The 12,370-nt window shown below is 32.3% G+C and overlaps 1 long non-coding RNA gene across 1 annotated transcript; it reads right to left on the minus strand.

The window, feature by feature from the left end:
• Positions 1–10,762: 10,762 nt before the first annotated feature.
• LOC137400277 (uncharacterized) lies at positions 10,763–11,771 on the minus strand. Its single transcript, XR_010979246.1, has 3 exons — positions 11,625–11,771; positions 11,354–11,445; positions 10,763–11,247 (listed from the first exon to the last, which is right to left on the minus strand). It is a non-coding gene; the product is annotated as an uncharacterized lncRNA (long non-coding RNA).
• Positions 11,772–12,370: the final 599 nt, after the last annotated feature.

Consider the following 12,370-nt stretch of genomic DNA (forward strand, 5'->3'; position numbering starts at 1 on the left):
AAACAGAAACCTATGTACATTGCACATCCATAGAGCCAGTTTTGTTACAGTCCATTTAGTCTTTTAGACTTTTAATGGTATAATTTAATGATATTCTACCTGAATGCACGGCTTTGCATGGTTAATAAAAAAAGTGTTTGCACTAAAAACTATTTTAATTAAAATGTAAAATCTCTACTATTTTAAATTTTAAATGAAGATGTTGGTTTATTACTGTGCACTTTATCTATTTCTGTTTATTTTTATGTAATTCATACTGTACCAGCTGCACTGTCTATTGCAGCTCTATACTGATTGCAATAGTTTTGCTGCCCATGGGAGTATAAGCATTTTTCTTCTGGCCAACAATTCTAACATATTGCTAACTGAAGTTTGTAGCATGAAACCATGAATTATTGTTATGTATGATGAAAATTTGCCTAATTTATTCCATTTTATTGCCAAATGGACAGTGTACAGGATAAAGGCATATCTGCAGAACTGGAGGTACCTAGTTTAAACCCAGTGCAATGGGAATTTTTTATTCTTAAAATTTGTTGCAATAGCTGGACACACGAACAGGCAAACCAACAACAGACAAACCAACAACAGACAAACTCTGGGATTTAAAAAGATAGAATAGATTATTTAAAATAAACGAAAGATAGGATTAATTTGCAACACTATTACTCGTGATACCAAACCATTTCACTAGCAAACATTCTAATATAACACTGTTTAACTTTTATACAAAATGTGGAGGTAGAAGATGGGAATTATTATTTTTTGATTATGTTTAGAAGCATAGAAACTTGCAAATAAAGCATTTGATTTTTAAAAGCTGATACCTCTGATGTTTGCAAATAGTTAAAGACTATTAATGTTATTGTAGTTATACATAACATATAAATATAGTAACATGCGTATACTGTACAAATAATACTTTAAATTGATGGTTATTATATAGTTTATCTATTCCGCGGCTACCAACAGTGTTTTAGTGCTTGTGTATGATCATAATTTGAAAAGCTATGATATGACCGGAGGAATGAGTCTCTTCTACTCTGGCTATAATTATAGCAGGGGTGACATAGCATGCTACCCAAACTACTCTACAACTCACCACTATTCTAGTGAGTCATGAATACTCTTGGTATGTGTTTATCTTTACATTGCCTGTAAGCAGCTTATGATTGAGTACATTTGTGACATGGCAATTCATCGCAATACTCTACCTCCAAGTTGGCCTGATTCAATCTGGTGCAAACTACTTGGTTTAATCACTCTAGAATGTTGTGCAGAATGTTTGTACCAGTGTGTGGGCTAAATAATAAACATCATCAAAGCTGAGATGGCTAATGTGATACCAAAGTTTTATTATTTACACATAGATGAAAAGTAAGAAACAGAACAGCGGCTATTATCTACAAATCTAAAAAATCACCAAGACTTTTAGTTGAAACAAGTTTTTAATGTTGTGTGAGAGTAGGGAAGGCTTCAGCTACACAATTGTTCACAAAAGCAATAGTTTGTATGTTTTTTATTCTGGCTCATTTACTAAAACATCAAATAGTTGGTAAGCTTTACAAAAACTTGTTGCTTCAAAGATTTTCATATATATTTTGTGTTTTACAAAGTTACACGTAGAATTTATTTGTCTAAAACTGCCAGCATACAAACTACTCACATTGTGTAATTGTAGAACAACTAGCCAAATGCCTGGCATTAATAAAATAATTACTTAATGAATTTAAGTAATTTACTTGGAAAGCTAGATCTTTAATAAATTTTTTACTAAAACAGTACCGGTGTTCTAGACCAGCTTAACAATTGTTATGCACAACAATCAACAGTGCTATTAGTAAATTATTATTACTTTTACTAACATTATTTTTTTCAAGGTGAATGTCTTTACTGATTGTGCAAAATCCTTTTACATTTACTATTATGAGATGGTTTTAAAACTACCCTTGAAATATGTTGGGAAATCTCAGTGATAATTTAGAATTGTTTGCTAGTTTGTTTTTCTATATTTATTGTAAGTAGGAGTTTATGTTGTGAAGTTTCAAGTCTTTAGAGCTGTTCTTGAAATATGGTTGGAAAATCCCAATGGTAGTTCACAGTTGTTTTGACCTAACAATTTGTATTTCTATATTTGTTGAAGGTAGAAGTACATGAAGTAAAGTTTCACAAATCTTTTTATTCATAGAACATTCAAAAGACATTTGATAAATTTGAGTCGTAACTGCGAATATTCATGCTCCACTCATTATTAGTTTTGTTAAAGTACGAAGTTACTAACATGGAAATACATGAGTCTGATATAGTCACATTTGTAAAAGAGAGTGAGTTAAACAAGGCTGCTTTTCTTGATAACCAGTCTTCTAAGAAACAACTTGTGACTTGCATCAACTCATAAACTAGTACTGCTACTAAAAATAGCTATATCATAGCAGTGTCAATCACTATTTCTTCTACAAGTCAAACACCTATAAGCAAGAGTATTAAATGCAACTCTAAAATTATAAACTTTTGTATAGTTTAATCAGCGTTTCGATTCGTACTCTGCCTTACAATACTTGAAAGGCAGAGCACGAATCTGATACATACATTAATTTGCATAAATGATTATTACTAAGTTGACAGCCTGTGACATCACATTCTACTTGTAGTAATGTAGATGCTGTGTTTAAAATATTAGGATTCATGACATCACAAAATGCCTAAGGGATAATATTAACCAAGGGCTAATCAATAACAACACAAACACACCAATCATTCAAGCACTTTCAGTTGGCTGCCAGTACCCATCATCGTGTACATTCAACAGTTTAGGATGATTTTGACCCCTCTTTTAGCCATAGCATTAAGGTACAACCACCTAAAAATAAGCCTTTCTCGGTGGTCTGAGTAAGAATTTGTATGCATTTTACTCTACTAGCAGTAATATTTTGCATGATATTCAAAGTCTGTCAAAAGAACTTGTAGTTTGACCTATAATCTACAAGCAGTCATATTCGGCAATGCCAGGGAAAAAACTGTGACTTGAATTTCTTATGTTAATTCTTTTATTCTGGATTTTAGATATTTCATCAAGTCTGATACAACATTTCATAAGCAAGTTGCAAAACTCTACCCTATATTACTTACATTATTATGAAGACTCTAACCCAATCCCTTTGCCCTGAGTCATTCATAATCTGATATTATAACTATAGTTTTTTGTAATGCACTAACAATTATTCTACAATTTCACCTCACTAGCACTCAGTTTATGGATACCATGTAATTTCAATGCAGTTTTCTATAAGAACTATCTTAACAAATATTACAAAATCTATACAGTTAAATTTATGCCTAATAATAGAAAATACTGCAGAAGGTTAATTTTTGACAAAATCCCGACATTTCATGAAAAATTCTCTGGAGTTTTCTGGCTTTCTTTGTCTAAAGTACTATTTCAAAATGCTCTTGTACAATGATGACAATCTTCAATAACTCTAAAACTACATGTAGTTGTACTAGTTTTAGAGTTATTGGAGAGTTTTAGAGTTAATAAAACTAGTTTTACTAGTTTTATTATTGAGGCTCTTCATTGATGAAAACAGTTTGTGTCAGTTTAATTTCAGTCTATTAAAATCTACAAAATAATATATGTTATTCTCACATATAATATTAATTACTGCATGAATACAAATAAACTTATGTCATATTGATCCAGTTTCTGACTACAATGAATCATTAAAAGGTGGGAGTTGAGTTTTTGATACAAACAGCTCTTATTTTAGCATCTTTTAGTAGACCCCAATTCAATATTACAATAATGCATGCAAATTAAACTTTAATTTGTGTTTACAGTGTCAGTCAATCTTACACATTCATGTTTCACTAAAACAAACCAAGCAATGTCTTGAGGTATTTTTATCTGAAAAATCTCTCATAAGTATGAATCAAACAATTTTTTTATTCAAACTATTTACATATTTTAGTTTATTTTTTATTAGATAAAGCTAATATGCTACTTTCTACTGTACAATATTGAGATACCATAGACAGGCTATGGAGCTGAAAAATAACAAAAGAACCTAAAAAACTAGAATATTAGGAGTTGGCAGGTCTGCTGTTAACTAACCATCTTGTGTGATTATGAGAAAAATGTAAGAGGGTACAGTGATATAGACCTGCACAACACTGACACTAAATATATTAGATCTGTCAGTAATGACACCTAAAAAAATTGCTAATAGCCATGTTGTTGGCAATATTGTGTCTGACTTATTTTGTGGTTTTATATTTTATCAGTAATCTGACGAATCTTTGTAGGTCTAACTGGTAGAACAACTTAAAATTTTTTTTTATAAAATATCAAACAAAAATCTGTAAACAGGCTAAAAATAATATCTGCAGACATAATTTACTAATGATAGTTTCTGTTCGATCATCAAGTAACCTTGTAGTCATGAATAGCTCACGGTTCATTGATTGGGTGAGTTATATTATATTTATAGTTAATATAACATTACTAGACAATTATTCTTTGTCAAATATCTGAGTTGAGAAATATCAAAAATAATTACTTTATTTTCAAAGTTCAATGCCCTTTAATGTATGTAACCCTATATATGTAGACGATAAAGCTGCAGTAATATGTTAACTACTTCAGCCTTGATGATGTTCATCATTTAGCAGACATGATGGTATAAACACTCTGTGTGATAGGTCTCAGCAATACATCAGTAAACCCTTAGTTACATTTATTGTTAAGCGGGATCCACAGGCTATGACACCAAATGCACTTAGGAGCCAAACAACTACTGTTTGTACATTATCATCCAATGATGTTCATGATGTCACAGTTTGTAATTTTAAATGCTTTTCTGTTGCTATAATATAATTTATGCTGTGTGATGATGTCTAGTGTGTAACATATTGAATCATACCAACCAGGAGATAGAGTATTGTAATGATTTACCATGTCATGAAGGTTCCAAGCGCTTCGTTATAAGCTATCTAGAGGCCATGTAACGACATACAGGTTTCAAGATCATACATCATTCACTAGGCTAGTGACAGGTAGTAGGGCAGTTTGAACGCATGATTTATACCCCCACATAATGATAACCAATCAGAGTGAAAGAGACTAGTTTTTCTGGCCATAGCATAGCACAAGGTTGCAATAACTGTCTAGCGCTAGCAGTTCCTGTGCCATACTCTTGGCACTAAACCTCTTTTTGCTGTTCAGTTGGAGCAACTTTAAGCGCAGCAATCACGTCTTGTCACTGGTCAGACTTGCATTTAAAGCTTTTCAAACCCTGATGAAACACAAACACTTACCTAATTTTTATAGCCTTCAAATGGATAACTATAGGCCTATAATAGTCATCTATTTAAAGTTGTATTTGGTCAATTTTAGATGCAATCAAAAATTTTGAGCAATGTAAATGAGCAAACAGTAATGTTAATTTTTTCTCTGATTGATATTGACTAATACATTGTGTGTTAGCTAATGTTAAACTAAACATAACAGTTTATGATGTTGATTTTATAGAAAAATGTACTAGAATGTGAAAAAATCATTTTCTTAACAATTTCTTTTACTTTCTTTTTGGGTACATGATATATAAAAACAGAGTGGGAGTTATTTTTATTTCAGCAAATTCTGACAGAATAATTTTCAAAATTACTCTTGATACCTAGAACAGCTTGCTTAGGTGAGCAAAGACCTACACCTTTTATATAAGACTAACAGTGAAGTCATTAGTGCAAAAATTTATCTACTACAATATTTTGCCAGCGTCTGTTTCTACTCTAGTAAAAGCATATTATAGAAGTATATTTTATTTCTATATAATAATAGTAAAGTTGATAGTGACAAACTTTTAGACGTAATGCATTTTTTACGTAATTTATTTCACCTCTAGTAAAAGTAGAGTATAATTACAATTAGACTGACCAGACTGTTTGTTATCATACTGACTAGTCTAAATACTGACTGTTCCATCACTTCATCAGTTGAAGGTTGTTTCCATCTTCAAATCAATCATCAAGTTTTACACGTTGTTTTATACATAAGTTTAGATGGAAAGACTTAACAGCTTCTTTATAATCTAACAAACAAAACTTTATAGAAGCTGTATACAAAGCTGGATTTGCATTACTATGCTATGGTACCCCAAGTCAATCTAATTTAAAAACTTGATGTTTAGGGTGAAAAACTTCAAGACTTGTTTATAATAAAATAAAAAACTAATAGAAACCTGTTAAAAAATCTTTTTAACAGAATGTAATTAATAGTAGTTTCTGATATATCATCATGTTACTTTACAGTAGCTCACAGTTCATTGATTGGATAAGTTTTATTATATTTATAGCAAAAATAATATTAGTAGGCAATAATCATTCAGCAAACATTTGAGATAAAAATGATTAGAATTTTTCAATGGGATTTACTTTTGAATAGTGAGAAGTATAATGATAAAAACCAGCAATACTGGTCTAAAGAAAGTGTGTTAGGTAAAAACTTTTGCCAGGGAACTAAGACTAAGGCTAGGCACTAAGAGGTGCGGTAGGTTAATCACTTTGAGGTTTGTAAAAAGTTTGATTATAGCCACATGTTTAGATAAATACCATTACTTGATAGCCAATCACTGTGTCCAATTTAGTTCAAAACAATGGAAAGGCTAATACTTTGTATGAAATTATGATCATTTTTATTAAAACTACATTGTGTCGTTACTAGAGTAGCAATAAACTGAAAAATTATGCACTTTGGATCTTGTGCTCTTTCTTGTGACAACCATGGATTATGCATCACAAAGAAATCATTAGCAATGAGCTCAATTTTGTGGTCAGAAAAAATAATTTTAACGACATACATGTATCATGAAACTTGGTGCAGATGAAGTGAGACAAAATGTCTACCTAACTTTTTAGGATGAACCTTGCAAAAGAACCCCATTTGTTATGTACATATACTAGATATACTTCTCTAATCTTAAGAACTCACCAGTGGCATGTAGATGTACTTTTGTTTCAACTGTAATCTCAATGATATACTGCTATTTGTGTATTGCACACAGAGTTATGATCGGTGTACAAAATATGACTCAGTGACTACTCATCCTTCTCAATATGCTTTTATCATAGCTCATAATCCTTGTTGTATTGGGGGAGGTATTGCACAGGCCTGTAGAAAATGAGAGTGTCAGGTAAGGTACCTGACAGTGTTTCAAATCTCTCTAGTAGTGGTGCGACCAAACAGGTCTGTAGGTAGTGGACTATGGTAGTGGACTGTTTCAACTCACTTTGCTAGTCTAAAAAATAAACAACTTATTGAAGTTGTTATTTTATCAGTAAAGAATAATATTAAAAATGATGTAGGGATTAACATGTTTTTCATCGTGCTTTTTATTTGCACTGCTAAGCAAAATTGTGGCCTGTAAAAATGATTGGCTGTTTTGGGTTGACCAAAAATAGGAAAATACTTGGCGCTTATTACGAATTATTAATTATTTGTAGACAGGCTTTGGACCAGCTACAAGAATGAATCAGATATCAGGATTTCAACTGTTATTACGTGTTTTCAAATCAACTGGAGAGGCTACCAATGGCTGCAGATATGTTTCACATACCGGCATGCTTTAGCTTTCTTTACACTCATACATTACTTGACTCAAAGAACTTTAAATATTTTATCATTAATATTATTGGTGACATAGTTTTGAACACTTATGAAAAATAACTTGGTTTTAGTGCCTACTATCAAATTGAGAGATAGGTATTGGGTATCAATGGCTTGTGGTCCTATATCTATATAAACTCTACCTGGCGGGTCTTATGAAGCCAACTCAATGTCAGGAACCAAATTGTGGAAATAAATATCTATGCACTGCCGGCAATACGGTACCCAGCAGGCATAATAAGTTAGACTGGGGAAGCCATCAAGAAACATGCATAGCAACTCATAAGCTACTGACCATGCATAGATCACCTGAAGCCCGATACTAGTAGATTATATTTTAATAGGAAGTATGGAGGCAGTAGACTCAAAAGTGAACAGAAAACAATGAAAAAAGAATAGGTCAGAATAGATATGATGCTAGCTGAATTCCACTCGTTCACTGTGACAATGGAACTACACGCTGATAATAAGGAATCTGACTGCCAGTGACTGGCACATAAAACCTCTCCATGGTGCCTACCACTGACAGGTATCTGAGGTTGACGACCTTTACCAGACAGATATGTAGCTAAAGGAAGATGGCCTAATTATCGGAAGCACATAAGCTACATAATCAAATCACTGACATAGTGTACAGACTTTATGCAATATGGCCTCAATAAACTACAACACCGGTGGAAAGCTCCAGAGAAAGTCATTAGGAATGACTATGCTAAACTCCTGTGAGACTTCAGCATCTGAACTGATAGCCATGTTTTGGCAGCCAGATATTGGTTGCACAAGAGATGTTGATTTGATTTTGAAATATAGATTGAGCAGATTTTATGATAAGCAGACAGAGAGAGAGAGAGCTACTATAATAGATATATGACCACCCAATGACTACAAAACACCCAACTAAGAAAAAAAAGTGGAGAGATATCTCCCAGTCAGAGAGATTGAACAGAGCTGGCATGTAAGAACAATTGTAACTCCAGAAGTCATTAAAGCATTGTGCATCACTTGCTTGCGCATCAAATTTTACAACAATCAACACGAGTGAGTTGCAGAAACACACATTATTGGGAATGGCTAAGATCTTGAGGTGAGCTCTTCAACTCCCTGGTCTCAGGTAGAAGACGTGAGCTTATGTTGGCATTACTATCCCTTGGGTTAACCGGGGTGAGGAAACAATTTTTCTATCTTTATGTATAAGTTTATACTTATAATAGAATTGAAAAAAACATCTCAATTCTGTTTCCATTGCTACAAATCATCCAAAACAATTATCTCATAAGAAAAGCCTGTAAAATGGAATAAATACTATTTCAGCATTTTTCAAGCATTACAACAATTTAATAGATGGCTTGATCTTGTTCGAGTGAGCTACAGATCAAATGAATTTACTGAAAATAAATTTAGCAAATTTGCTGAAGATGTTGAGCTAGGTGTAGACTATTCTAGCTGTATGCCTAGGTTGTGTACCAAACTATGTGCATAGACACAGGAAAAAAATCTGTAGATTGCTGAGCTGTTAACAAATGGATCAAATAATCAAAAGAATGGAGTAAGAAATTTCTTTTCAATGGTCATCTCTAAAAGTTAGAGTTAAAGTGAGTGCTTTAGTTCACTCAAACTTAATGATTAATTAAATGGTTGAGTCAAACCACTAGTACTGGTAACCACTTGAAACCACTGGTAACCACCAGCTTTTGGTTGAAATTATTGCTTGCAATTATTAAAAGAATTTTGATAGCATAAGTAACATGAGTAATATTGTAAACAGAACATCTACATGTACATAGCATTACGTGAGTGGGATGTCAGAGGCTTTCACTTTGGTAATAAACATATATGCAAACTAATATGTGTATCAGAGTTATGAGAGTATGGGTGTTATTATCAATTCAAACTAACTTATACAATCACAGTTTAAGATTTTGTGTGTAACACTCATGGCTATAGGAGCAGCCATGTTTCAGTGGTTCAGTGCACTAGCATATGATCGGTAGGGCAGGGGTTCAAATCACATAAGAACCATTGCTGGTGTTAAAAAGGGCATCCAACTACAATTGCACAACTGCCAAATCTGATCGAGCCATGAGTAAAGAGAATGGATAATATTATCAATTCAAACTAATGCATAAAATCATGGTTTAAGATTTTGTGTGTAATACTAGTGGTTATAAGAGTATGTTTTGTAAAAAGAAAGAGCAATCCATACTGTAGCAGTATAGCCATCTACAGCAGTCGTACTAGTTTATAAATTGGTTAGCCAAATTCCCGGCGTAACACAGGTATTAAAATTATTACCTAATGAACTTGAGTAGCTTACATGGAAAACTAGATCTTTACCAAAACAATACCCAACAATATAAGAAAATGTCCATTTTATAATACAACAACAAAAATGTGTTTGTTAAAGAATCTGAAAATAGATAATTTTCCTAAACCTTTTGGCAAGCATGTCTGCATGACGCCATTTTACACCTATTGGGTGTACACGTAGAAAGTTAAGGTTAGATAACCCTAAACTATAATATATATAAATATAGAATGAAAGAATTATTTGGCATTTGATGACTCGGTTGATCAAAATTGGAATATTCCGCTTGAGTGGTATTCAAAACCAGCAATAACTTCACAAAATAGAAAACTCTAGTATAGAGGACAGCTCCGTTTTAAATTTTTTTCCATGAGAATATTTTCATGAAAACACTACCAGCATAGAATGTAAAACTGGTCTATATAAAAATGAAATGCTGATAGTCAACCGTCTTCAGAAGTCTCCTGATTAGTCATAATAACAATATCAGTATAACAGTGTTTATATACTGTACTTCGATAGTAAGAAAACTTTTAGAATATCAGCTGCTAGTTAATAAATATACCATTAATTACCTTTTTAAATTTTCAAGTTTGACTTTTTCAAGACATGTCACAATGAAAATATTAGGAAGATACAAATGTATGTTGTGCTGCGCTTTTTTTAGTGTCTCAATTACATTTTAAAGTTTTTCTTTGTAATACAGACATTAGCTCATAAGCGAGAACAGTTTTGCTATAATTAAACAGTAATTCAAAAATAAGTCCACATTTATCTTTTAAAAGTATTTTGCTATATTAAGTAGACATGGGTGTTACATATAAATAATCAGAATGGGACAGTGAAAGCATTTCGAAATCATATAATAGCCAAACAGAACTTTCAGAGAATAGACAAAATTGCAGACCGTTAATAAGAAAGAAATATATAACAACCATTTATCAACTCACATACTTGTACATGCCAGGAAGAAAGATTCATAAACAATTCAACAATTTAGACGTCTGCACATTAAATCAATAGTAAAAATTTTAACGATCTACACACATAGAGCTCTGCAGTATACTATTAGTCTTTTTAAAAAAATAAATTATATAGATGGAGTTTGAAATAAAATAAATAAAATAGATGGACGGAGTTTAAATTAAACTGATTAAGGTTCTTTCGTTTACAGAGAAACTTCATCTTAGAGAGTTATCATCTCAAGGATTTGGTTATCAATGACTGTAATGATTGTCTTGGAATTACATTCAAAAGCTCCTCAAATCACCAGAGTTCATTTCTACAAAAATCAAGAATGTATTTTAAGCAACGCCTACAAACACTAGTAACAAACATTCAGATTGCACTATAGAATCATGGTTTTAAATGAGGATCAAATTTGTTACCTGCTGAGGTAAATCTTGTTTGGTTGATTGATAGAGAGAAAGCGTCTACTGGTAGAAGAGTCTGTAAACTTTTGACACTCTGACTTTTAGAACTGAAATTAATAGAAACAAGTTATGACTGAAGACATCATGACACTATTTAATATGATAGTTTAACACTTGCTGAATAGTCAATAAACTCACAAGTATTGATCTCATACCTGTAACTAAAAATAGAAACTTAAACAAACTTAATGAGCTGAGTTAAATGATGTGCATTGTGTTTCCTTACCTGTTAAGATATAAAGAGTTAGTTGATAATTCAAATGAGTCACTCTCATCCAAGAGTAGAGATGACATTTCATGACCTCTAGCTAGATAGCCCATAATTAAACTAGTAATGTTTAGTTAACTGAAACTGTTACTGTGTTCTGTAACTGTCGCTGATCAGACCTGATTCTGAACTCAAAATGTTCTGGTGCCTCTTTTATATACAATATATATAGATTAGTCATTTCACGCATGCATAATTCTAGTGGTAGAGGTTCCTGTCACTTGACGTCATCAGACTTGCCATCGCACAATGTGCATCATCCAATCAATGATGAATAGCAATATCTGCTTTATTTGAAAGTTAAGGCTCTGACAAGAAACTGAGTTCCTTTAAAAACTTGCACTACTGCAATGATAAAAAATCTGAACCTGAATAATTGCATCTAATAAAGGTTACATAGACATGACCATATTAGGAACATCACTGCTGAAAATATAGAGTCTTCTATGGAGACATTATACAGTGTAGCTTTTATAACTCACTGCACTTTTCTATGGGCACTCAAATAGCTAGACAATAGTTTCTAGAATATTTTAAAATGTTTCCGATGAAGTACAAAAAAATGAGAGTTCTGGTGAAGGTGAACCCTACATACTTTAGTTACTAGTAGTAGCTGACTATCAGTTAAACAATCAGTATCAAACTACTGAACAATCCAACTACAAGTGCCAGCTCTCTAAAAAGATAAAGAGAACTGTAAACAA

This window comes from Watersipora subatra, chromosome 7 (assembly GCF_963576615.1).
Source record: "Watersipora subatra chromosome 7, tzWatSuba1.1, whole genome shotgun sequence".
NCBI classification, from domain to species: domain Eukaryota; kingdom Metazoa; phylum Bryozoa; class Gymnolaemata; order Cheilostomatida; family Watersiporidae; genus Watersipora; species Watersipora subatra.